The 26,677-nt window shown below is 41.0% G+C and overlaps 1 long non-coding RNA gene across 1 annotated transcript; it reads left to right on the top strand.

The window, feature by feature from the left end:
- The first annotated feature begins 5,286 nt into the window (after positions 1-5,286).
- Positions 5,287-25,793, top strand: LOC117199561 (uncharacterized). The gene is made up of 3 exons (XR_004480809.2): positions 5,287-8,285; positions 18,072-18,226; positions 20,998-25,793. It is a non-coding gene; the product is annotated as an uncharacterized LOC117199561 (long non-coding RNA).
- The last annotated feature ends 884 nt before the right edge of the window (positions 25,794-26,677 follow it).

Raw genomic sequence — 26,677 nt, 5'->3', positions numbered from 1 at the left:
CTGGAGTGGCTCTGATTTTGGGCTCATGTGCTTCACTATAATTTGGATTCACTAGAAAATGTCTGTCTATCTATCTATCTATCGCTGAATGAGAATAAAATTGGGGCAATGATGATACGTCCCTTCTTGGACCTGTAGAGATGGAGGGGTGTGACACATGTGAAGATGTTGAATGAAAACTTAGACACAACGATGAGGGATGGGAACCAGTTTGGTGATGAAAGGAATCGTACATATCATGGGTACTTGTCCATAGATGGGAAGTGAGGCCAGAGATGTGGAGAAATGCAGAGTAATAAGAGAGAAGCCCGAGAATGTGCCCTGAAAGACCCCAGCAGATAAGGCGGTGGTCCCCCTGGGATGCAGTCAGTGCAGTGAAACGTACCGGGCAAGAATTCACTAACGGTTTATGGGCTTAAAATCTAAAACTGATAGAAAAGGAGGCCCTCTCACTGTCTACTACCTGACTCTAAAACAGTAAAAATAAACACAAGCATTCCAACTTGGATTGTAATGTTTCACTCAAATCCTCTGGTTCTAATAATGTTGGCTGCTAAGTATTTGATCTGGTGATTCAAATACAGTATAAAACATTTCTCATTTAGCCAGTGACTTTCTGATGCTCTCTATTTTACTCCCGTCCCCATTTCTTTTGTGTGACATTCAGTACTTAGAAATCTCTGCTTGACATTTAGATTGCGGATCTGGGAGTCTGTCCACCCTCCAAACCCGGGAAATTTGGCAGGACGAAGCCCTTGTTTCATTCACCTTTGTGTTCGCAATGCTGTTGGCGTGCCTCCCTGATAGTAAAGTAAATGCTCTCTTATAACCCTTAATATTTTTTTCTTTGAAATGTGTTTCAATCCCTGACATAAAAAAAAAATATATATATATTATATTTGCAAATCGGCAACAATTTAAACACAAACTCTCCTTTTTATTGTTTGGCTTAAAAGTAAATGTCAGGTACATTAATAAGCTAATGGGGTTCTTTGCATATTTTCACCCAGATGGTCCCGAATTTTTCTTCCCTTTCTATAAAGGTGCATTTCCCAAACGTGACCACTGGGGGGAAGCAGAGTGCAAAGCTAGCATTTAGTTCATCCTTCCTGTACCCCGGGGAGACTAGGTAAAACCTCTCGCTCAAAGACTTGCGCTGTGCCTTTTACGTAAGCAGAGCTTTTGTCTGTCTGTCTGCCTGTCCGTCGGTCTGTTGTTTCTTTGTCAAATTTTTTCCTGTTCTCCTTCTTCAGGGTTCTTGGTGAGTTAAAACGTTTATTTTGGAACTTCCAGGAGCTTAATTAATAAACATGAAAAAACAAGTGGAAGCTGGCACGGTGCCCTTTTTTGGCTCAACGACATGGGCATGCTAGGGTAACTGGAATTCTTTGCATTTGGCATCCAGCTGGTTCCAGGGGCAACACTGCCTTTTTTTTTGCTACGAGTACTGAAGCTATTAAATTAAACAGGCTAACGTGGCTACAGCATTTCACCCCCTACTATCCCCACAGCTATAGCAAATCTGCCACCTGTCTATTTCCGTACAAATTCAATTATAGCACCACCAGTTATTCTTCTTATGCGAGCAATCAACTTTACACAGTTTCAGGCCCCAAAGAGAGGCCAGAGTGGCCTGCCCCTTTGCATCCCCTTTGCTGCCTTTAGCCGCCGGTGGTTTCTTTTGCTAAGCGACTGCGCACCTCTGCACCAGTGAAAAATGCAGGAATAGACTAGACTGCTGTGTAAGGTCATGCCAGTGAAAAAGCACAAACTGAAAAATCACCAACAACCCTTCTGCCCCCCCCGTGTCCAAGCAGTGTGGGAGACTTAGAGGTCAGAGAAGTGAGCGGCCAGCCTGCAGCCAGGGCCACGGAGATGCTCCAGCATTGCTGAAAAACACAGCAAAATGAAGAAGGAATTGCTTTAAAAATTGTTGGTTTTCTTTCTTCTTCATCTTTGTAAAAGATGTGACTGGGTCGGGAAAGGTTGGTAAAATGCCGTAACATCCTGACTAAAGCAACAGCACGATTATGAAGCGAGAACATGCCCTTTATCTGCGCTTCCCAACAATCAGCTGCATTTCTTTTCCCCTTTAAGAGGAATAAGTCCTGGGGGCTTCCCTGGTGGTGCAGTGGTTAAGAATCTGCCTACCAGTGCAGGGGACACAGGTTGGAGCCCTGTTCTGAGAAGATCCCACGTGCCGCAGAGCAACGAGGCCCATGTGCCACAACTACTGAGCCTGTGCTCTGGAGCCCACGAGCCACAACTACTGAGCCCGTGTGCCACAACTGCTGAAGCCCGTGCTCCTAGAGCCCGTGCTCTGCAACAAGAGAAGCCACCGCAGTGAGAAGCCTGAGCACCGCAATGAAGAGTAACCCCTGCTCGCCGCAACTAGAGAAAACCCGCGCGCAGCAATGAAGACCCAACGCAGCCAAAAATAAATTAAATAAAATAAGTAAATTAATTTTTTTAAAAAAAGGAATAAGTCCTTAGTACCAGGTTGAAAATGCTTTTATCTTTTTTTAATGCCTACTTCTCTTTGTCATATTTCTTTCTCTTTTCTCAAAGGTCTACCAATTACAAATGATAGTTACTGAATCTTACATGGAATGATTTCCTACATGATCTCATAACTGTTGGACAGCAGTTGAGTTACTTGCTTCCCATGAATCCCTTTCAAGCCATTGACACTGATTTTGTTTGAATAAATAGTATTTACGGTAAATGTGTAAACATAGTTTTAAGAGCAAATTAGACTGAAATGTTCATTGATTACATCACACCTAGGTTTCAGGGTAAAGCAAACCTTCTCCATAAGTGGGTTCTTAGCAACTACTATTGTGGTGTAGTTATTATTAATAAATTCAGAGAATGAGAGAACATCAAAAAAATAAAATAAATAGGGTGTAAGTAGAGGAAAGAACCCAAGATGACTCTGAGCTCCTAGCTAGGGCAGGTTGGGGGCGCTGCTCAGGTGCTTCCAACTTGTCACATGTCCCAGTTGATCCCTGAGCAGTAATTACTCAGGTGTGTTGCTGGACTGGCATAGATGTCGATGTCAGCCATTTCCAAAATACTCCCAGGGGATAAAGTGCAGGAGGAAGGGATGAATATCTCCTTCCCTTCCCCCTGCATCTTGAAGGTGCCCCGTGCCAGCCAGCATTAGTACACTGCTGGGGTAGAAGAATGTAACAAAGTGGACTTTGAAGGCAGCATGTCACAGGAAAAAGATACGGTCTCATTAACTTCAATCTTCTTTTACATGGTTACTCAAAAGAGAAACTCTATTAGAAGTTCTAAAGGGCACATAGAGGGCTTCCCTGGTGGTGCAGTGGTTGAGAGTCTGCCTGCCGACGCAGGGGACACGGGTTCGTGCACCGATCCGGGAAGATCCCACATGCTGCGGAGCGGCTGGGCCTGTGAGCCATGGCCGCTGAGCCTGCGCGTCCGGAGCTTGTGCTCCGCAACGGGAGAGGCCGCAACAGTGAGAGGCCCGCCTACCGCTTAAAAAAAAAAAAAAAAAGGGCATATAGAAATCCTTCCCAGGCAAGTCCGTACCTAGGGCTAACAGAGGGCAGGTGGAAGAGCGCACGAGAGTTTAGAACCTGTTTTTTATCTTGATTGGGCTGATGGGACTTTAATGAAGAAAGGCCAATAGTCCGTGGCCCTGAGACCACATCCTCTGCTGTCACATGGGTTCAAGTTCATGGTCTTGAAAACTGTACTTTTCCTGTCTTCAAATGTTCTCATGAGTCCTTTTCTTTTCAGTTCAAAGTAGAAATTAAGATGGGTTGTAAGTGTTTATTCTTCATCCTAGATTTTGGGCAGATGCCTAATTTCCACTGCTTCCTTACCTCCTGAAGAGTTTCAGGCTTTTTGCTTCTGCCAAAACGGAGCAAACATACAGCTTGGTACTTTGAAGTCTTGAGTTAAAGCAGAACTAAATGGACCATGTTTATCTGATCAATTAAGGCATTGCCTACATCCTTAAAACTGATGCTTCTCATTTAGGCAGCATTCTATACAATCCTCAGGAAATTAACAACAGAGATTGAGTTCGGGGAATGGGGGTCATTATACAAAGAAATGCAGGAAGAGTGTGGGAGAATTTGATTAGGCTCCAACATAAGCTTCATAAACTGACTGGGCTCCAGTATAAACTAAAGAATGTCTTTGTGGAAGTGACACTGTAGAAAAATATTAATGACAGTTCCCAAAATAGAAGTTTGATTGAAAACTCCTATTATGTAAAGGGATCTACTAGATTTAATAGTCTTTAGCGTGGTCGTTGTTTATCATGACAAAACCCTCATCTTTTTCTCAGAGATTAGCGTGTGTTCAATTCAGTTTAACCACAGTTCAACAGGGCCTGCTCTATAAACAGCACCATGCTAAGCAGAGTATTAGGTTTAGCAAAATGAAAAGAGCATAAATTAAAACTCTCTTAGAAGCTGACACTTTTTCTCTTTTGGAAACCAAACCGATCACCGCCAATTAAGTAGAATGATACGAAATGGTAGGTAATCGAACCCTCAGACTGTCCCCTGTCAACATCCTGTCCCATTCTTTTCAGAAATAGTTTGAAATAGTGCTTGTTTGGCTTCCTTTCCAGCTAGTGGGCTCGTGACCCATTCCAGAAAGACAGTTCTGTCTCTCTTTCCTCAGAAACCTGGCTAGCTTCCTGAAGTCCCTGGTTTGAGTGAGCTACTTCGTTCCACTGGCACCAACAGATTTAACCTTCAGCTTCATGAGAATAATGACTGGGGTTTTTCATGTTTGGCAGATTCTATGAAGATTGCCTTCCAAATTCCGTTTCCAGAGTTGTGTCTTGGCAAGAGAACGAATGCGCAGTCTTTATGGGTAGGTTTTTTGTTGGATATTAATATTACACTATAGGTCTAGAGGCAACCTGGAATTTTATAAAATAGCTTTCTTCAAGTGCCACTTTTTTAAGCACTCATACTCGCCAACTGTAAAGGGGGGAATTGGTAATGGGGGGGCGGCAAAGATAAGGCTGTTAAACTCTTTGACCTAAGACATTTCCCTCCCAGCCCCACAGATTTGACCTTCTCTATGATTTATTGATATCTTGTGCATGTCACTCCCACCAGAGCAGAATATGCCTGTTCAGATTTTTAATTAAATTGTAATTACCCTTTAACTTGACTATATTATATTATATTATATTTTGGTATATACCAGAGATGATGATTTGTGAAGACTTTTGTAGTTGCCTGTAGAAGAGAAAAGCTGCTCTAGGGAAAACTTTTAAGACGGTATATTTCTTGACAAAAGAGCTGTGTCAATTTAATGGAAAATTTACTTCTCATCGTTTTACGCGTAAAGCCTTTGTATCATTAAATGGCAGCCTATGGGACAAATTTGGAAAGCAAGGCACTTATATTTAGGAGAAATTCATATGTCACTGGTTATATTATCATGGACTCATTGCTTTCTTTCGGACTTAGACGAAGTATCTTGGTTTATCTGACGTGGTTGTAGGTGTTCTTGTGTCTACCTATATCCTTATGGAGACTGGTGAGATGACAATTCTGAAAAGATTGAGAAAGTAAAGAAAGCTTTTATTCTCTTATATTCTTTTTTTTTTTTTTTAGAATATTTCAAACTGCTGTCACTGTTGGCAAAGTAAAGATTCCTCTTCTCTTATCAACAGATAATTAATACAGTCTGGTCTATTTCATGTTTGGAAAAATGTAGGTCTTGGACTTAAAGTTCCTGGTTTGACAAGGGCTATGGGAGAAAAAAAAAGAAGCAAAATGGGAAATCAGTAAGACAGTGAGACAGAATCATGAAAGGGGCTACTCAAAATCTTAGCCTATTTAACCCTTTTGCAGATAGCTTCCAAATACTTCCAATACAGTAAGCTCAGTTATAGCTACTGGGTTTGTCCTTGCAAACCAGCCCTGAGCTACGTTTAACTTGAGAGTTAATTTGCCGTCTCGATAATGACAGGCAAATTGTCAACATTTTGTATGTCTTATATGCATCTTTGGTTGGAACGCTTTGACTGCTCCGAATAGTGCAATGGACCAAAAATTGTGATTAATTAAGTAACTCAAGGACTTGGATCTTCAGTTGCCTGTTTACTGGAGATTAAAAAAAATATAATCCCGAGAACAGTATGATTTAAACCCCTTATAAGTCCCTTTCGCTCCTGAGAAACGGTATGGTTGATCCCATGTTCATACAAACTCCTCTGTCTCTTACCTCTGTTAAAAATTTCAAGCACTGCGTCTAAACTTCGTGGGTTTCCTCTGACCCATGACAAGTATGAGGATCTTTAATCCTGCTATTGCATGAAAAGGAATTTTGACCCTCGTTCAGTCACTCTCTGGAGAATTGATGACAAAAGCGTAGTATGACTCTCTTTAGTTCAGAATTGGAGTCTGTGGAAGGGAACTTTTGGTGGGTGATCTCTTAAGAACTCGACATGAACTCCTACTCAGCGCTGCTTCTCCCAGCCATCGGCCAGAACCACGGGGAGAGTGAGGTTGGCATAGATGCTTTCAGAACAAATTACATCACGTTTCTGAGTTGCCTGACTTCATTTCATGTTAAATTATATTTTAAGGCTTGTTGAACTTCTGAGCTCACTTTCCACATGTGTTTGAGAAGACGCTGACAAACGTCCTCCTCTATGTAAATTTGGTGTAACTGGCTCCACTTTCAGAATGTCTTATTTCTGTTGATTGTCTTGGCCTCTGTCAACCTTGAAGCAAGTTCAGTACGACCTTACATTCCAACTACTGTCCTTCTTTTCCCTCTCACTCTATAAGTCATTGGAAGGTGCAGAGAGACATCATACAGCTTTCAAATTTCATTCCAAAAAATCGTGCTTAGACATCTCTTCTCAAATACTCTCCTCTATCTCTCAAAACGTTCCTCACCGAAGCCAATTTGTGTGTGAGAGGAGCTGTCGTAGTAAAAATAATAAACTTTATTTTTCCAAGTGAAAATAAATGTTATTGATCATATTATGCTCATTTATTGTTTTATTTGGCTTGAATGGACAATTCCTCCTGTTCTCCAGCTACTGTCAGGAGGAGTGCCTTACCATGGATGAATCAATCTGGAATTAACATCATTGTATTTGATAACGTTCCCTAAAATAAGTCATTTCATTTGGTTACTTGTGGACACGTTGTGCAAATAATTAATCCTAGCAGCTGCTCCAATATGCTTGTTCAAACAGTGTTTTATGTAATTTCATTAATGAGAATTTTCTATGGTCATTTTAAGCAACTGTTAAACCTTTTGAAAACGTTCCGAGTGAAACCATTTCAGCCAAAGCTTCTTAAACCATCTGTGATAAAGAACTGTTTTGTTGTTGTTCTTATTGTTTATTTGTTTAATTTTCATGCAGTCACATTCCCATACTTTTGTAGAATGCACTGACCGTGTGCTTGGATGGCATGACAATATCAGATTGTGATATAAGTCTCTTAGTGTTTATTACCAGTTTCTGGACTTATATCACTGTGGACTGAGAGCAATAGCAGACGGCCATGCAGCCACGGGGCAATTTGAATGGCACTGATAGAGGCTATTGTCTGTGGTGCAGAACTTTGGGGTTTGATCAATAGGTTGTTCTTTTATTATAGCAAAATTGTAATATGTATTCAGGAAAGACTCATTTTTCCCTAAAGGAAAACTTTTAGCCCTGCTTTCTAGAAGTAGGATATTCATCTATTGAGGATGGAATTATGGATTTGTAAAAAATTGTCAACACTGCCGTTTACTAATTAGGCTGCCATTTGATATACAACAGAATACTGGGCTTATAATCCAGTGCCTTGCCAGAGACTATAACCTTGGAATCCAACTCCTCTTAAAAGTTTATATGGAAGAAAGGATTATATCCTCTAGATCTCTTTTAGATATTCTAGGCTGTGGTTTAAGTTTTATTTGCGTATTTGGTTTTAACTTGGATTGAGTCGAAGCAGTGACCATCTGAGTTTGTGAATCACGGCGCCTTGACTTCTGGTAGAATCATTTAACTGAGGTAAGTATAAATCATGCCCTTGGCTTTTATTTAGAGATGACATAAAAAAATACCAAACTCAAATATCCCATTCTCCTCAGGTATTTTGGGGGACATTTTCCATTTAGTACTTCATATTTGAAAATTCATGTGAATAATCAAGTTTATTTCATTTTTATAGAGAAGTCCCTCTTTGCAAGTTATTTTTTTGAACGCAGTGAACCTCACCTATGAACAAGAATGAATTGTTGATCTGGTCCAGGCTCAGATGTTACTGGAGCAAGTAAGTATGAAATGCATGGCATTAAGTTCTGCTAATTCAATGATGAGTAAATCAGGCTTTCTTTTTTTTTTTTTTTTCTCAAAGAGTAAAGAGTGAGTGGGGGAGACAGGCATATAGCCAAATAAGAAAACAAATACATGGAAACATATGACTACGATAAGTACTCTAAAATGAAGGTACATTGATATAGACATGTATTTAATTGTTGGATTTATTCAGCCAAAAGGGATGCAAACATGTTCCTCTCCTCCGTTCCCTTGTTCTTTGCTACTAGGTAATGATAACAGTTTGATTTAATACATAGGCATGCAAATCATCTCTATGATATTAGCACCCCATGTGGTGTCCTGAGGGTCTATGAAGAGAGACAGTCATTTTACACAATGTTTCTGCAGGGAGACGGTTGGTACACTGGTGAATTAAGCAGACTTGGCTAATGTGGGTGGTTTTCACCCAACATGGCTGTGGTGTCGCTAGTCTGGAGGTTGGTGGTGGAGAGCCTAGGTGGTAACTTCAAACAGAATGATGGGACCAAGCTTGGAGAGTCCCGCCTTAGGGGTCAAGGCCAGCACTTCTATAGACCATGACTGCAGGGCCATCTCCTAGAGCCTAGAGGTCCATATGGACATGGAAAAGCTCTAGCTAGAGTCAGGAAGACGGCATCACAAAATAAGCTTGTCTTCAACTGTCACTGCCAACCACAAGGGGGTCCAGATAAATGCTGACAGCTTTCTTTTGTGGGGAGACGTTGGGTTTTGGATGATGAGTCCTGAACCTTGGTAGGCGGCATCAGATTAATTGCTAGTGATTTCACTTGTGTTTATCTTCTTGAGAATCTTGTTAACCTTTTACATTTTATCCTGTTTCTTAGCCTTGGCCGCGGGAATGGTAAAGTCAGGTCCCGCTGGAGCAGTGCTATCAAAGATGGGAAGGAAGTTTGATGATGACACCAGGGTGGTGAAGGTTATCCAATATCTGGGAAATTAAATGCTGAAGAAAGGCCAGATCAGGGCAGAGCCATCTGGCCAAGACGGTTGCTTCTCTCTGGGCCTCCAATAGCTCAGGTTTGGGAAGAGTCAAGGGGAACAGCAAAGAGATATAAAGACACTCTGGGACTTCCTCAAGGTTTATTTATAGAAGAGCAAATGGCAGCACCAGTAACCTCTAATGGAAATAAAGCTCATAACTTTAAAGAAACTTTCATTCCCGACTGGTTAAAATTAAAATATATGTTATAATGGTTGATGAAAAAGTCTTAGAGGGACTAAAAGTGGGCTGGTAAATAATATCCGGTGACCCCAGATTTGTTAAAGAATTGCCCAGGAAGCACAAAGGTTTTATCCAGATTGAATCCTTGTAGATTCAGTTTATCACTATGGATTTGCCTTTCTATATCTTTTACCAGGAAGAGCAGAAAGTCTCCTTTCATGTTCAGCAATTAGCTACAAAGGTTCCATTGCTTTCCTGTAAAATGTAACCTTTTGAACTGCAAGCTGTGACGGCAACGAAGGCTTATAAAACATGTATGTCAGGAAATTGTATTTGTTCACTTACATTTATAGACTGTATTTGCCATTGGTGATTGAATTTTCTCACTAACCTTGTGATAAGGAACCCATGGGCTATGACCTCATGGTCTTGCCTTTACTTAATCTACCAATATAAAAACTGTGTAAAATTTCTTATTAGTCAGAGGATACCTTGGACCTTGGGTCTGTTTCTCTTTTCTCCTTCTGATCATGTAGGAAAGTAACTATAATGGCCTATAGCAGAGGTTGCTACTCTCCCACAATATCCAGTCCTCTTTCTTTCCTTAGTAACAAAATTCTAAGTTTATTCAATGCAGCAATGAGCCTAGCTAGTTAGGAATCATTGTGTTTTCTAAATATCATTAAGGAGTAGGGACTCTCGTGTACTAGCTTGTCTCTTGACGTACAAACGACTTGCATGGTTTAGTTAAACTTTGGAAATATTTAAAGAGTCACACTCATTTCAGTGGATGAAATATTTTTCAAGCCTCACAGTGCCTGGTAACCCTCAATTTGCCCTGACTTCTGAATCTGTGGAGCTGAACTAAGCCGCAAAGGAAAATTGTGAAAGAAAGAATATTGGACTTTAATATTTTACTACATTAATTTATAAGGAGACAGGGCTTTTATTTGGCATTTTCATTTCTGTGTGGTAAGATAATCATGGAATAGTGTTCATTATGTTCACATTTAGGAGAATGTTCCATTCTTATATTTGGAATGTGATGGCCAGTCGTGTGCCTGAGACACGTTAGTTTGGCCTGTTGGGTATCCGTCCCACTCCTTCACTCATAGAACACTCCTGTTCTGCTTTACTGAGCCAGCCTTCTCCAGTTCTCAGGCCGCGTGGTTGGGAATGGTTGATCTCCTTTCTGACTGTGGGGCTGGGGCCGTCCTAAGTCCTGGCCAATCACAGTCACAGGATTCTTGTTTCAGGGACAGGCATGTGACATAAGCCTTCAGCTCATCTGTCTTTCAGGATGAGTAGGTGGAAGGATGTACACACTGAGATGCTATTGACTCTCTTTTCCATGATGTAGAAGGAGTCTGCCTGGGAATTAAGCCCATACAAAGGTAGAAGGACTGAAAGATGAAGGTCAGCCAAGTCCTGATGTTACACAGCACGTGTCTGAAGTTGTGCCCCGTCTGGCTTTTTCAGTTACGTGAAACAATACATTCCTTTCTTCAGCTTCGTTTGGGATGGTGTTCTGTTCCCTGGAATAGAAAGAATTCTGACTAACGCATGGTGTTCACTGTCTAACTCTTTCTTGTGAACTCTGGTGGGCCGGGTAGCTGGGCACAATTTGAGATTAGAAGAATTGCGAGAGAATTTCATCTAGTAGTAGGTGTGTTTTGGAGTTAACGTTTGGTGGCCGTTCTGACCTACTTCGGAGACTCCGTGGGCAAAATCTTAGTCTCCCACTCCACTAGGCCTCGGAGACTACAGAAAGAGCTCTTCTCCTACAAGAGATGCCATTTTCATGGTTGAAACTTGACTTCATTGTTGGATATAGATGAAAACAGAAGAAAAATGAGAGGGTGTGAGAGAGAGGTGGGCTCTTCTCAGGCCACGGTTACCTCTGCCAGTACCATTTTCAGAGCCTCCAAGGGAGGGAGAGACACTAGTTTGATTGGTCAGCCTACAGAGCCGGCAGCTGGGCCACGCCGATGTGTGGATGGAGTGACTGCGCGGTGAGACCCTGTGCATGTCCAGGGGCGGCTCCTTATCTCTCTTCCATTCCTGGATCCGTGCAGCTGGTGGGTCTGTTTGTGTGAAGGCTCTTCCTGGGACATGACACCTTCTTCTGCTGTGGTTCTCCCTCTTTTCCTTCTCGGTCTTGCGTGGATAGACTGTTCTTAAGACTCTAGCTTCATGGACGAGGTGCCTCTCCTTGGAGCACTTAGATCACGTACTCCAGCTCGGACTTCACCAGAGTTCTGAAATTAAGAGTCAGAAGCTTGCATGACATTGCATCCAGAGGTACTTTGATTCACATTCTACTATTGCTGTTTATGCGAACAAGAAACGGTATATTTATACGATAAAAACGAGGTAAATAAATGTATTTTCTTTTTAGATTATCTGTCAGGAAGTTCAAAGCCAAACGTGTGTCTTAACTTTTGTGTATGTGAGGAACCCTTGGGCTTTGTTAATCTGTGTTCGTAAGACTGCACACAGGTGTCGGTGGGCTGCATTCTCATCTGGAAGCTTGAGTGGAGGGAGTCCACTTCAGTGCTCACCCAGGTGGCACAATTCATTTCCATGTAGCTGTATGACTGGGGCCCGGGCGTTTTGCTGACTGCCAGCCAGAGGCTGTCCTTAGCACCTAGAGGTTACCGGCAGTTCTCTGCCACGTGGCCTTCTCCATAGGTAGTTCAAACTATGGCCGTTTGCCTTTCTGAGGGCAGCAAGGCAGTCTCTCATACCAGCCTGCTAAGAAGGAATCTTATATAAGAATGTAATCACAGCAGTGACATCTCATTACTTTTGCTATGTAATGAAACCCAGACAAGGGCTGCATATCCTATTAACCTTGCCATGTTCAGTGGGCTAGAAGAGAGTCACCGGTTCTATCCACACTCAAAAGGAGGGGATTATGCAGAGTGAAACATGAAGAGGTGGAGATTACGGGGGTCATCTCAGAATTCTGCCTACTGTAAACCATGTTTCCCAAAGCGCATTTCATTGAAGGTTGCTTCCAGAGGTTGTAAGTGTGTATTCCTCAAGAATCTTTTTCAAGTAACAGAATGCAAGTGACAGGAGACTGATTCAAACCGTCCGAAGAAAATAAACAAAAAAGTGATGATGTTTGCTCATAGAACAGAAAAGTTGAGCTTTAGGCAGATGGGGCAACAGCGCAGTTAGGACTGAGAAGGACTCACCTTCAAGTAAAGCCTTGATACAGTAAATAAAAGAGCATATCAGAAACGGGAAGTTATGAACCTTGAACAGCACTCGGGGAGAGCTCTGCCGGAGGAATCAGCCATGACACAGGACATGCTGGCGTTGGGATCAAGGGCGCTCCACTTGCGTTCCCTGTGACCGAGATTAAATCCGAAAAGCCCGCGCTGTGCGTAAAATGAGGAGGGAAGAAAACACAGGCTGACGTCCTGCCACCTGTCATACTCTACTGTGCCGCACAGTGTTGTCTCTCACACCTTTCTGCATCTGTAAATATCATTACTTTTCCTCCTACGGTAACCTTTGTTCATCCTTGTCTACTACGCACCTGAGAAACGATCACGTCTCCATGACTCAGCTCAGTGGCTCCAAGAGGTCTTCTCTCACCCCTGCTTGTCATTGGGCAGATTTGGGTACCACACCCCGTGTGCCCATAATTCGGGAGATACTTTTGCTAAGCTCAGCCAATTCCCCATTCCCGACCCCTTTTTCCTTCGCACCTCGAGCCAGTCGTGGCCGCTGGACATGGTTCTTGCCAATGAGACATAAATGAAGTCTTGACGTGGGAAAAGCTTTTGTTTTCTTGACACAGGAGTCCTACCTTTTCTCACCCTATTCTCCTCGATTAGAAAACACAGGCTTGATGGCTGGAGCTATATAGCTGTCTTATGACCGCTGTGAAAAGGGCATGCGACTCAGAAAGATCTGATATTCTTAAGCGGATGAATCAGCCTAGCGACCAGCTCCCCCTTTACTTCTTATATGTCAAGCAAAACAAAATAAAAACTAACCTTTAATTGTTTAATTTCTAGATGATAGCACTGATTTAGAACAGGCAGTTACTTATGTGGCACCATGAACGAACTCCTTCATATTGTAAAGTTTGTCTTGTTTTTTTCTGTCTTTTTCATATTAGCATCCGTATTCTTAGAAGAGTACCTAGCACATAGTAAACATTCAGCAAATATTGGTTAAATGTTTTATCTTCCAAATTTGAATAGCTTATGTGGAGAGAATAATGTATTCTTGACAATCAGCATGAAAAGTTTCTAGTGGCTTGATTTATCTAGGTTTTTAGTTATTGATTGATTTTATTCAGCATGTTATCAGTAGCTTAGAAATACAGGAAAGGCAGATGAATAAAATCTATAGGGGTGTAAAACTGCAGCTGTAGATAAACGATTGGATGATAAAAGCAGGATTCAGAATGACATAGTAAAAAAATTGGGGAGAGTCTCTTAGGCTAGATGTGGTAAAATCAATAGGAATAAATGAAGTTAGCACTTAGCAAAAAAAAAAAAAAAGTACAATTTTGAATTCAGAGTAGATCAGAAGCAAAACCTAACAAACCCAAACCTGTCTGCAGAACACTAGACGCTTCTAAGTTAACATCAGATGAAAAAGCGTTGACAGCATGAAGAATATTTAACTTGGGGAAGATGAGGAAAAGGTAGGGAGAAAGAGTGTTTATAACATGTGACATATTTGAAGCACTTTCTTGGAGGAGATAAGTTTGATTTGTTTGATATACTTTTAAAGGTACTAAGAGAAAAATTTGCAACCAAGTGTAGAAGCTTCAGGTTGAGAAATTGGAGCTCAAGGTGAGGAAGATGTTAGCAATACAGAATTTCCCCAAGTGGATTTCCCTGACTTGTGAGGCCCAGAGCTGTGCTGACTGGCAATGAGTTGTCATGTAACTGTCTGTTAAGGAGAATGACAAAGTTTCCTTCTTTGGTTAGGAACTTGATTAATTTGCCTGTTAAGAGGCTTTCTTTTTTTTTTTTTTTAATTATTTTTAGCTGTGTTGGGTCTTCGTTGCTGTGCACGGGTTTTCTCTAGTTGTGGCGAGCGGGGGCTACTCTTCGTTGCGGTGCGCGGGCTTCTCATTGCGGTGGCTTCTCTTGTTGCGGAGCATGGGCTCTAGGTGCCTGGGCTTCAGGAGTTGTGGCTCGCGGGCTCTGGAGCGCAGGCTCAATAGTTGTGGCTCACGGGCTTAGTTGCTCCGCGGCATGTGGGATCTTCCCAGACCAGGGCTCGAACCCATGTCCCCTGCATTGGCAGGTGGATTCTTAATCACTGTGCCACCAGGGAAGCCCAAGAGGTTTTCATTTATAGGTTAAAGCAAGTTGACAGATTCTTTTCATTTGTTGCACAGCATGGTATTTTGGGGTAGCTTCTGAAGTAAAGTGACAAGTTGGTGGTAGTTATGGGGTGAGGACTTGCTAACCATACTCTGTGTTCAACCTGGTTTTTATAATAAGAGGGTTCCCTATGCTGCCCCTTACTTATCTCAGGACGAAAGTGTATCTGATGCTGTCTGTCGGTGTTGGATGAGGGAGGCTCTGTGGTACTTGCCTATTTCAGGTACTGTGTTGCCAGCTACTTATACACCAACACAAGCATGTTCATATTCTGCGAATCATTGAATCACAGGTCACAGTCTATTGACCTGCATGATTATTGCATATGTTTAATTTGGCTTGTACAGTTTTGGACTTTTTTGAATTTTAATGCTTTTGAAGGGGTCATCAGTGGTGGACAAAATGGAGTTTGCCACAGGTTTTCCAGACCCTGTTGTATTTCATCCTCTCCAAAAATCATTGGCTTTTGCAATCCCTGGAAGCTGTTTTGACTTCAGGGATAAATCAGAATTTTGCAGAATAGGGATGAGTTATTGATCTGATGACTCATACATTAGTATTTCTGGCCCTCACTGCCTGGTCCTAAGGCATATTAGCCACAGTTCTAGCGCTCAGACGCCGCCTGTGGCTCGTAGCCACTGTCGTGCCCAGTGCTGGCCATGTGAGTGACACAGAAGCTTCCATTGTTTGCCACGTGAACAAACCCTCTTCCATAACTCTACCTCTCCTCTCTTTCCTCAGTCTCTCGCTCTTTTTTAAAAATAATCTTTAAATCTCCTATGGTCCTGTAGACTTCTCTTTCCAAAATAATTTACCCCATTTTTAGAAACCATTGAGTCCCAAGTCCACTTTTGTGTCATGTAAATTATGGAAGAGTAATTTAGTTGGTCTGTGCACTGCTAAATCCCCCAAACCTAGAACAGTTATGAATACATAGGCAGGAATTAAGAAAAATTGGTCAAGTGAATGCATAGATAAATGAATGAATTCATGCTCCAGGATAAGCCATGAATTGAAAATGTTTCCAGCCCTGCCAGATTTCTGCACCTGTTTGGGGAGAAAAGTGGTCTCCTGGGTGAAGGAGGAGGGACAGCCAGCTAATCCCACACGGGGAGACCCTTCCCCTTACCAGGCATATTTTTTAAAAACTAACATCCTGCACTGTGGAGATGAGTGTTCTCAGTGAAATAATCCTGTTCCTTCTGTTAACATAATTTTGATCTCATTATCAAGAGAGATCGACTCTTTTCCTGATGGACGCTGTATTACAAATCCTCTAATTAATTTGAAAATAAAGGGGTCCAGGTCTGCTAGTATTGCTCCTGTCTTGGTATAGTGCTATTAAAAAGGTTAAGCTTATCACATATATTTTAAATGTATGTATCTTGAGAGCTGTAACCGCCTTTTTCCTCTACCAGCTTAGCCAAGAGCCTTAAACGTAGTAGGCTGCGGATAGACATCTATCGCCGGATCAGTCAGCGGAGCGAGGCATCATACAAGTCACATAGAGTACCTCAGTCAACAAATTAAAGCCCTTATGGAGTTCATGTTTAGGTGGAAGGATGGGAGGGAAGAAAAATAATAAGCCTCAGTCACAGTCAATGAAAAAATATATACTTCAGTAGAAAGTGATCAAGTGATAGAAATAACTGGTAGAGTAGGAAAGAGAATCACGAGAGGGGAAGAGATGGGTTGTAACTTTAAGTAGGCAATAAATTAAAACATTTTAATGCAGACCACTGTGCTTTGATCTCATACAATATAGTATGATTTTTAAAAGAGAAACAGTAACATTATTTACACGTGTGAAATTCATCTGAGTTTACTTTAACCTGAAATTTTATTTGTATAATATTACTTGGCGGTCCTTTAGCTTGGATGTGACTGAACTGCTATAAACTGAGAGGTAATGATAGAGGGCTTTGCAACCACCTGGGAAAAGTATAGTAGAGGAAAATATTATACCCCTTACTCAATAATCCTGAGTTGGAAAAGGATAGAAAAATCACGCCAACAAATTTTGAGGAGTTTAATAGTTCCTGCAAATGCCAGTTGTGAGAAACCACTAATAACAATGAACTGAAAAGGGTAGAACTACAAAATGAAATTCTACTCGAAAAAGACACATAACATATAGAATCAAAATTATAGAGATTTAGAAAATAGTAATGAAGAAATAGAAGATGTAACAACTCAGAAATTACATATATTAAATGGATTTTTCAGATTATATGTTAAAAGTAAACCGTATGAGCAGGGAGTTGCCCAGATATATCCTCATTCATAACTAGATAAAAATGAACTCCTTATCCATTGTATTTTAGATCAATCATTAAATTGAGAACAACAGATAGTTAGAAGAAGTAGCATGGCAGAAGAAATTATAGTGATTGGCAATCAAGAGGTGTGACTTTGATCTCATCTCTGACAAGTGACCTCTCACATTTGTGGCTGTAAATGAAATGGTTAGGCCAAATGCCCAGTAAGAGCACTTCTAACTCTAGAATTACATGAGTCCAAAGATCCTTCTGGAATCTTTCAATTAATAGAAATAATTACCTGGGCTTAGATAACTGGTTGATGCTACTTAAAATCATGCAATCCCCATCACAAACCCAAGGAACATTATTAGCACAAATGTTCCTTTTAGTTGGCCCCTTCTGGCAATCTGAAGTTTTTCTTTCATTTCTCATACCAATCTATTCTATCAGTATGTTGGAAACAATAATGGTAGAGGATTAAATGGGCATAAAGTTATACGGTTGGTCCTGATGCAAAACACGTAAAAATCTTTTTTCTTAAATCAAATAGGTAGCAGAGAAACACCAATACCTTTAGTCACAATGCCTTCAATACCGGGGATATGACAATAAATTAGTGGGATACCAAAAATAAAAGCCACGGATATAAAGACTTTAAATATTTGGGGATCATCATTACATTATCTTACCTTCAAGACTGAATCCCAGGAGAGCTCCACTTTCACGACACCAGCATGAAGAGTTCCATAGGTGAATACCTAGAGAAACAAGCAAAGCTAGTGCAGACTATAAAAAATAATCCATCCATTTAAAGTTTCTGGAAATAGTCCTAAGGACACACAGCAAAGCAGTGGAGAAAGAGACATTTAGTCAATAAAATCTACTAAAATGCAGTAAGATAACGAGCCTCAATCCACTTCCTCTTTCTCCCCCCCACCCCCTTTCTGGCTCAGATCCACAGAAGCTTCACCCTAGGTAGGGGTGGCCAAGAGGATGAGGCTTCGTCTCTTCTCGGTTTCCAGTCAAAGCTTACTTTATCCCATTGAGACAGAAAGTTACCAGCATTGCTCATTTCCTCCAACTTCAAGTCGAAGAGGCTATATTGCTGGTGAGTATGGGTGAGAGGTTAAGGGCTACCTTCCTGCAACCTGCTTCTGTCCACAGGATGAAGACTCCATGCAGGGCAGGTTGAGACTACTTGCACCAAGATTGCCCTCACTCCAGCTCACTTTAGGACAGAGGTCCCATGACAGGAGAGAGGCAAGTTGAGAAGAGGCTGCTGCCATGCCCAGTGCCCAGAACAGTGTTGCAGAGAGTTTGTCCAGGGGGAGAGGCAGTCTATAGGAGAAGAAAGTTCTGCAGCTCCTCCCAAAGGAACTGATTTCGTCTGGAACAGTGTGTGGAGAAATTCAGGGCTAAGGGGGTCCTTGCAAACAATAGTCCCTCTTACACATTGTTGACTGGAGGATTTTTGCAGAAACTAACACCTGTGGCCCTAATACATCTCCGGTCAAAAATGTGTTAATTAAGAACAACGCTCAAAACCACAGGTGAGCTAGTTCAACAGAGAATTAGGAAAAGAGATACCTAAGAACCCTTGTAGGATCAGAAAAAAACTTACAGACTTGCCTCAAAAATATATCTGCAAAGGAGCCCAGATTTCATTGGATTAGACTTCTGAGCAATATGTTCTGTCTTGAGGACATTGTCAACAAAAATAGAGTAGTCAGCTGGTAATTAGAAAAGCCCAATGGGTAGGGGCTAACGCCAAATGAAGCCGACCGTTTACCAGAGAGATCATGGAGAGAGACAAAAGAGACCCCTGTTAAAACTGCTGTTATCTCAGGGTGACTAGGCCCCATCCGAGGCTGCACCCAAGGAGGTATAAAGAAGGTAGAAATAGATTTCATTGAAAGAGCTGGACCAAGTCACCAAAATACAAACAAGCAAACAACAAAAACAGATCTTTGGGGGATCCAGAGTGGCTACAATATATTACCTAAAATGTCCAGTTTTTAATAAAAAATAATGAGACCAGGGCTTCCCTGGTGGGGCAGTGGTTGAGAGTCTGCCTGCCGATGCAGGGGACACGGGTTCGTGCCCCGGTCCGGGAAGATCCCACATGCCGCGGAGCGGCTGCGCCCGTGAGCCATGGCCGCTGAGCCTGCGCGTCCGGAGACTGTGCTCTGCAACGGGAGAGGCCACAGCAGTGAGAGGCCTGCGTACCACAAAAAAAAAAAAAAAAAAAAAATTATGAGACCAGCAATGAAACAGGAAAGTGTGACCCACATATAAGAAAATAAGAAAGAAAATCAGGAAACAGGAACTGCCTGTGAGAGGAATTGATGTCAGATTTCACAAAGGCTTCAAAATAGCCATGATAAATATGTCATAAAAATAAAGGAAATTATGCTTGAAGAAGTAAAGGAAGGTATGAAGACAGTGTCTCATCAAATAGACAATATTATTAAAATGATAGGAATTCTAAAAAGAGAACCAAACAGAAATTCTGGAGTTGAAAAACATATACATAAAATGAGAAATTCAGTAGAAAAGCTTAGCAGTAGACTTAAGCCAGCCAAAGAAAGCACCTTAACATCATTACAGATAGATAGGGATTACGCATTCCAAAGGAAAGAGAGGAAAAAGGATGAAGAAAAATAAACAGAACATACTTTAGAAGAAATGGACAAATTTCTAGAAAGACACAAACCACCAACATTCTGCAACCTCACAGTAAGTAAATAGACTGAATTAGTAACTTTCATTTATTTGCGGGAATATCCTCTTTCTTATATTCATTATGGAATGATGGAGCTTACATTTCCATCAGACAAGTAAACTTGTTTACCTCCTAGTCTGTCCCCCACTGTCACTTCTACTTCCTTCTAGTAAGAGATGAAAGAGAAAAAAAAAAAATCTAATGGATCTTTTATTAACAGTTGATTGGAAGAAGAAATTTGTAAAGAGTGTTCATGATGGTACTACTTCTGCTTTGGTATTTACCCCTGCTTAGTTATTTTCTTTTGCCTTCATTTCTTCATAGTTCATACTTGTTGCAAGACACAGCCCGAGTGCCTTAACTGGTGAATTCTCCTAAATATTTAAGAAAAATATAACATTAATATTATACACATTCTTTCAGAGAACAGAAAAAAATTATTAAACAGTTCTCAACAGGAATTATGGAGTCAGTATAACCTTGATACCAAAACTAACAATAAAAATTTGTGAAAGAAAAATCATAAATAAACAACTATGAAAAAAACTTCTAAACAAAATCTAACAGAATCTACAACTATATAAAATGTATACTACACCATGACCAGGGTAGGTTCATTTGAGATTTATTATTTGAAAATCAATTAAGTCACACATTCACAGAATTTAAAAAAAAAGATCATATAATCTTCATAACAGGTACTGAAAAAAAAATTTGGCAAATCAAACTATTTATGATAAAAAGAATTGGGAAACTAAAAATAGAATAAATTTCCTTATTCTGATATTACATTTCTAAAAATGAAAATCTTATGGCATGCGTCATATTAATGGTGAAATATTGAAATCTTTTTCTCTCATATAAGGAAAGGAAAACAAGAACGTCCTCTATTACGTTTATTCATTATTGTGCTTGAGATACTAGCCAGCACTATAAAGCAAAAGTATACAAACACATACATACGTGAACTGTTTAATATTGAAAAATGGAAAACAAGTTGCCATTTACTCATGGGTAATTTTATTATATATAGACATCCAAAAGAATCTACAAATAAATTATTAGAACAAGTAAACGAATGTAGCACAACTGATGGACAGAACTTTACATTTTTAAATTGTATTTTATGTAACAACAAAGAATTTTAAATTTTACAGAAATTACTAAAAGAATGAAGATATATTTTCTACTTTCAAAATGAGCAGAAGAGAAAGAAAACAATCTAAGGAATCTTTGGAGACTACCAAAGACTGATGTCAAGAAAAGGGTTCGGTAACTTAGGAGGTGGGACAGGGTTGTTTGTACCTCTGCTCTCAGCTCCGCTTCTCATCTTCTGTGCTCCGCTCTGTATCACAGAGGGCTGGATGCCCGAAAGGTACCTTCCTGAGACTTCCTTGCCTGCTGGCTTCTGTTAGACTCTGACACCGTGGCAGGTGAGTAGAAGTTGGGAGGAAGGAAACTAGGCAAAAACTCACACCTTTTTTAGGTGGGGAGGGCAGAGCGTTTAGCATAGGCTTCAGCTGCAGTTGCAGAGGGTGACAGTGAGCCCCTGGGCTCTTCCTCAGGCAGCCTGCTTCCAGCAGCTTGTACAGGTTTCCGGGGGCATAGCAAAGCAGCAGTAGCTGCAGGGGCTTTAGCGGCCCTGGCTAACGTGCCCTGACTCCGTCTGTTTCAGTGACAGATGCAAGGAACTCTGGGCCCCAGGATTCCCACCCTAGCAACAGGAGAATGGGCCATGGTTTCCGCGAGGCAGCTGCCTCACTGCTTCCAGATAGTAGAGGCCACAGTGGGGCCCAGCAGCTCCACAGGGCAGTGACTGTCTTACTGAGGACACCCTTTCCCTTCTGCTTGGGTAGCCTAAGATGGCACTGGCTTACTGCAGATACTAATCACTTGGGAACCTTTTCGTTTCCCTTTTAAACCTTTTGTCACTTATTCCCTGTATTAAATTTCCTCCAGTTGAAATACCAGTCGAAGTTTCTATTTTCCTGACTGGACAGTGATACTGAATACACGATGACACTACAGTACTGCAGAAATCAAGCCAGTTTTTTCCTTTGTCTTTTCTTCCACTCTTACAGTTTAATTTACCATTAGGTATTTTAAAATTTACATGTGTAGAATAAATCTTCTCATTGATTTAATATGTAGTATGTAAATAAATGAAGATTGCATGATAAAATACATACAAATAGAAATAAGAATATTAAGTCAAGGAAAAATAGTAAATTCTAGGTTTTGTATTTTAATACAAAAACATTACTAAAATATACTAAGTCCTCCTGGAATTTACTATGTGGAGTATAAATAATAATGACTTAAATCAAGATAGGCATCATATGGTAAGGAAATACATCTTCCGTTCTCCTAGTTCTTTTTTTTAAAATTTAATTGAATTTATTTTTGTACAGCAGGTTCTTATTAGTTATCTATTTTACACATATTAGTGTATAAGCATATATATGTCAATCCCAATCTCCCAATTCGTCCCGCCACCACCACTGCCCCCCCGCCCCGACTCCTTTATTTGGCACATATCGAGTAGAAAATATGATTATACTTCTAGACTAGAAATCCCTTCTAAGATTGTTCACTAGAATCCAAGTTTCAGATTTTGATTTGTTTATGACTTGTCACAGTGAATCTATTAACAAGTATTGTATTTCCTGATTGTGTTTGAATTACGATAGGGTATTTCTCCATTGGGTTTCAAGGATCGTGATGTGATTCATTGTGTGTATTTATGAGTTGCTCATATAATTACAGAGACAAAAATACATATGAAATGAAGACACAATTTTAGGCATAGGAAAAAAGGTTCACTTTTATGAACATTATCAGTGAAACATGTGACACACCAAGAGAGAAATACACCAGATGAAGACCCCATGTTATAAGAGGATGTGCTTACCTTGTTTTGTGCAATCTGGTGCATTCCTATATCTAGAAAAGTTCTCAACGTCCAGGAATACTAGATAATTGTATAGGAAAGGTCTTTTATTGTTTTCTTGTTTATTGATGATTGATTTTTTAATATTTTTGTAGATCTTTATTGCAGTATAATTGCTTTACAATTCCGTGTTAGTTTCTGTTGTACAACAGAGTGAATCAGCCATATGCATACACATGTCCCCATATCCCCTCCCTCTTGAGCCTCCCTCCCACCCTCCCTATCCCACCCCTCTAGGTCGTTGCAAAGCACCAAGCTGATCTCCCTGTGCTATGCAGCTGCTTCCCACTAGCTATTTTACATTTCGTACTGTATATATGTCGCTGCTAGTCTCACTTCACCCCAGCTTCCCCCTCCCCACCCCGTGTCCTCAATGCATAGGAAAGGTCTTTAATCCAGGATTTTCTAAGGATGACTAAAAGATTTATTGAGAATGAGTGAAACCTCAATCAGAATTAGAACTACAAATTTCACTACACATTAAATTAGGCACTAGTCAATGTGCCTGTACATTTATAGATGGTATTTTGATATAAGCTTTATTTTTTTTCACTTCCTTGTATGCAGCTGGTCCCCTACTGGGTCCGTATAGATTGCCTTTACATAGTATTGATATAACAGAGAGGGCAGAGTGTGGACTCAGGATGCAAGCTGTCTGGCTTCGATTCCTGGTTTCATCACCAACTGTGCAGTCTTGGTTAAGTTTCTTAATCTTCCTGTACTTCAGTAACATCATTTATTAAATGTTATGAGTGTAAAATGGATAACACAGGCAAGTGCTTAGCAAGATATCTGCCACGGTCTCGGTCTCAGGACGTTGCCACATTAAGACTGTTATAGCTGGGATGCAGAGGACAAAGCAGTCGAGGTCAGCTGTTTGCACTTTAAAACAGGCTCGTAAAGTCCATTTCAGGTGATTAAAAGTAGGCTTTCAATCACAAAGGAGACTTGAAAACAGTTTTCTAAATTATCAAATCTTCTCTTTAAACATCACATCAGGAACAGAAGTTTGGAGGATTGAACATGAAGTTTTTACTACAAACTATGGAATAGGAAGCATGATTTAGGGGCAATTTCCTGCTGAACAGTGATTAGATAAAAGTCCTTGGCCAGGGGAAAGCACTGAAGCAAGAGAGAGAAAAGTGCGTTGAGGCTTCAGAGGGAAGCCTACTCCCATATCGTAGGTGATTTCAGGGACAGAGAGCATGTTCTCTGTTCCCATTTGGGAGGCAGGGCTCTATAATGCTCCCCAAATGGGATGACCAGAGGATTTTACGTGAAGGTTTTGCGTATTCATGCAGAAAGAGGGCTTGGCTTGCATCTTTTGTTGCATCGCAGAGTTCTGAAAGACCTGGTGGTGTGGAGAAAATCACGAAATTGCTTCATGCCTGAAGAGAGAACATCTGATTGTAAAGAAGGTTAGTAGATCACTGGAGGCCTGGGGTTGAGATAAGGGGCAAAATGAGTGTGTACACATCAAGACCATGGTAGGGGCTCTGGTCATGAGCAAGGCTCTGTGGATACGTCAGCTGTGGATACAGAGAGAACAAAGGTGGTCATAAAAGTTTAATATGGAGGGTGATATAGTCCATTGGAACCTGAGGAGTACCCTTGAAAAATACACTCCCCCACTCCCTCTGTTGTGATGACCTGTCAGCAGCTGCTTACTTTCCAAAGCTCTCCCACAGGGGACTGGGTCAAGAGGCAAGCGCCCAAGAGGAGTGCATATCATTAACATCTCTGTTAATTAAATACACCAAAAAGAACGTTTCGACAAGATGTGACAGAATTACCTGCAGAAGCCTAGATTATATTTCTTAAAAAAAATAGACTTCAATTTGTAGAGCAGTTTTGGGTCCACAGCAAAATTGAATGGAAGGTACAGATATTTCCTATATAACCCCCATCCCTACACATGCATGGCCCCCACCATGGTCAGCAACCCCCATCACAGTGGAACATTTGTCACAATTGATAGACCTAAAATGACACATTATTACCAGTGAGAGTCCATAGATTACCTTAGAGTTTTTCTGAGAGGGTTTACTTGCCCTTCGTTTTTGAAGGATTATTTTGCAAGGTACAGATGACTGGGTTGGTGGTTTTTCTTCTCTTAACACTTTAAATATTGCACTCCACTCTCTTCTGGCTTGCTCCTTTCTGAGAAGTCAGATGTAATTCTCACCTTTGTTCCTCTCTCAGTGTTGATTCGTTGTGGTGTCTTGCAGGATTTTTTTCCTTTATCTTTGATCTTCTGTAGTTTGAAAATGATATGCCTAGATGTACATTTGGGGGGCATTTATCCTGCTTAACATTCTCTGACCTTTCTGGATCTGTAGTTTGGTATCTGATATTAATTTGGGGGAAATTCTCAGTCACTATTGTTTCCAATATTTCTCCTGTTAACTTCTCTCTTTCTTCTCCTCCCTGTTTTCCCATTATGTGTATGTTAGAACTTTGGTAGTTGTCCTATAGTTTATGGACATTATGTTCTGTTTTTCTTTATTACAGTTTTTTTTTCTATTTGCTTTTCAGTTTTGGAAGTTTCTATTAAGATATGCTCTATACCTGAAACGAACACAACATTGTCAATTAACTATACTCCAATAAAAATTTTTTAAAAAACGATATGCTCAAGTGCAGACATTCTTTCCTCACCTGTGTCCAATCTACTGCTAAACCCAACAAGGGAATTCATTTCTGTTACAGTGTTTTTGATCTCTAGCGTGTTTCTTTCTCTCTCTTTCATAGGATTGCCATCTCTGTTTATATTGCCCATCTGTCTTGCATGCTGTCTATCCTTTAGAGCTCTTAAAATTTTAATAATAATTGTTTTAACTTTCTGGTCTGATAATTCCAATATCCCTGCCATGTCGTCTCCTAATGCTTGCTTAGTCTCTTCAGAGCGTGTTTTTGACCGTAGTATGTCTTGCAAATTTTTTTGGTAGCCAGATATGATATGCTGGGCACAAGGAACTACTGTAAATGGGCCATTAGTAACGTGGGGGGAGTTGTGTAGGGGGAGGGGAAGCATTCTATGGTCCTTTGATTCGGTCTCGGTCTTTTCATGAGCCTCTGCACCTGGATGGAGAGCTTCATGTGTGCTTCTCAATTACACCCCCCTCACCCCCCTCAGGTGGGACAGGATGGCCAGAGTGGGCTGGAATTGGGGATTTCCCTTCCCCCAGAGCACTTAGACTAATAAACCCCAGCCGGTTAGGCTCTGGTTAAATAGTTTCTCCTGAGGGCAGATCTTGCGAAAACCAGAATGCTCTGGTGCATTTCAAGATGGCTTCTTTTCCCATCCCCTACGAAAAGCGTGAGAGGATTTTTCTCAGATATTCACTGTCAGAACCCGGTAACGCTCCCAAAGTTAAGACTCACGAAAGTGTGGCGTCCTCCCGGTGACTGGGTGCCCCTGGAGTTTTTCCTCTCTCAGACTTGTCCACACTGACCAGCAATTCATCAATTACAGCTCGGCTTTTTATACCCCCGTGCTTGGTTCCTGCAGAGGTTTCTGCCCCCGGGCTTCTGATCCGGTAAGTGCTGATTCTTTGTATTCGCCTGTCAGTGAATTTGGTAGCAGCAGTTTGTCCGTGTGACCCCACTTAGTGGTCTAAAGAGTTGTTGATTTTTCAGTCTGTTCAGCTTTTCACTTCTTGTTAGGACAGAGTGGCGACTTCCAAACTTATGTGCCGAACAGGAACTTGGAAGTCTATATTATAGTTTTTAAAGGAAGCTCCGAGAACAAGTTGAATGCAGTGGGGAGAAATACGGAGAGTTGTGCTTCTGCACATCTGAATCATAATGCATAAGTATCCAACTTGCTGTTAAAAAAAAACACTGGGGGCTTCCCTGGTGGCGCAGTGGTTGAGGGTCCGCCTGCC

Source organism: Orcinus orca, chromosome 4, assembly GCF_937001465.1.
Source record: "Orcinus orca chromosome 4, mOrcOrc1.1, whole genome shotgun sequence".
Taxonomy (NCBI): Eukaryota; Metazoa; Chordata; class Mammalia; order Artiodactyla; family Delphinidae; genus Orcinus; species Orcinus orca.
The sequence above is the reverse complement of the archived record's forward strand: the minus strand, read 5'-3'. Positions and strand labels throughout refer to the sequence as shown.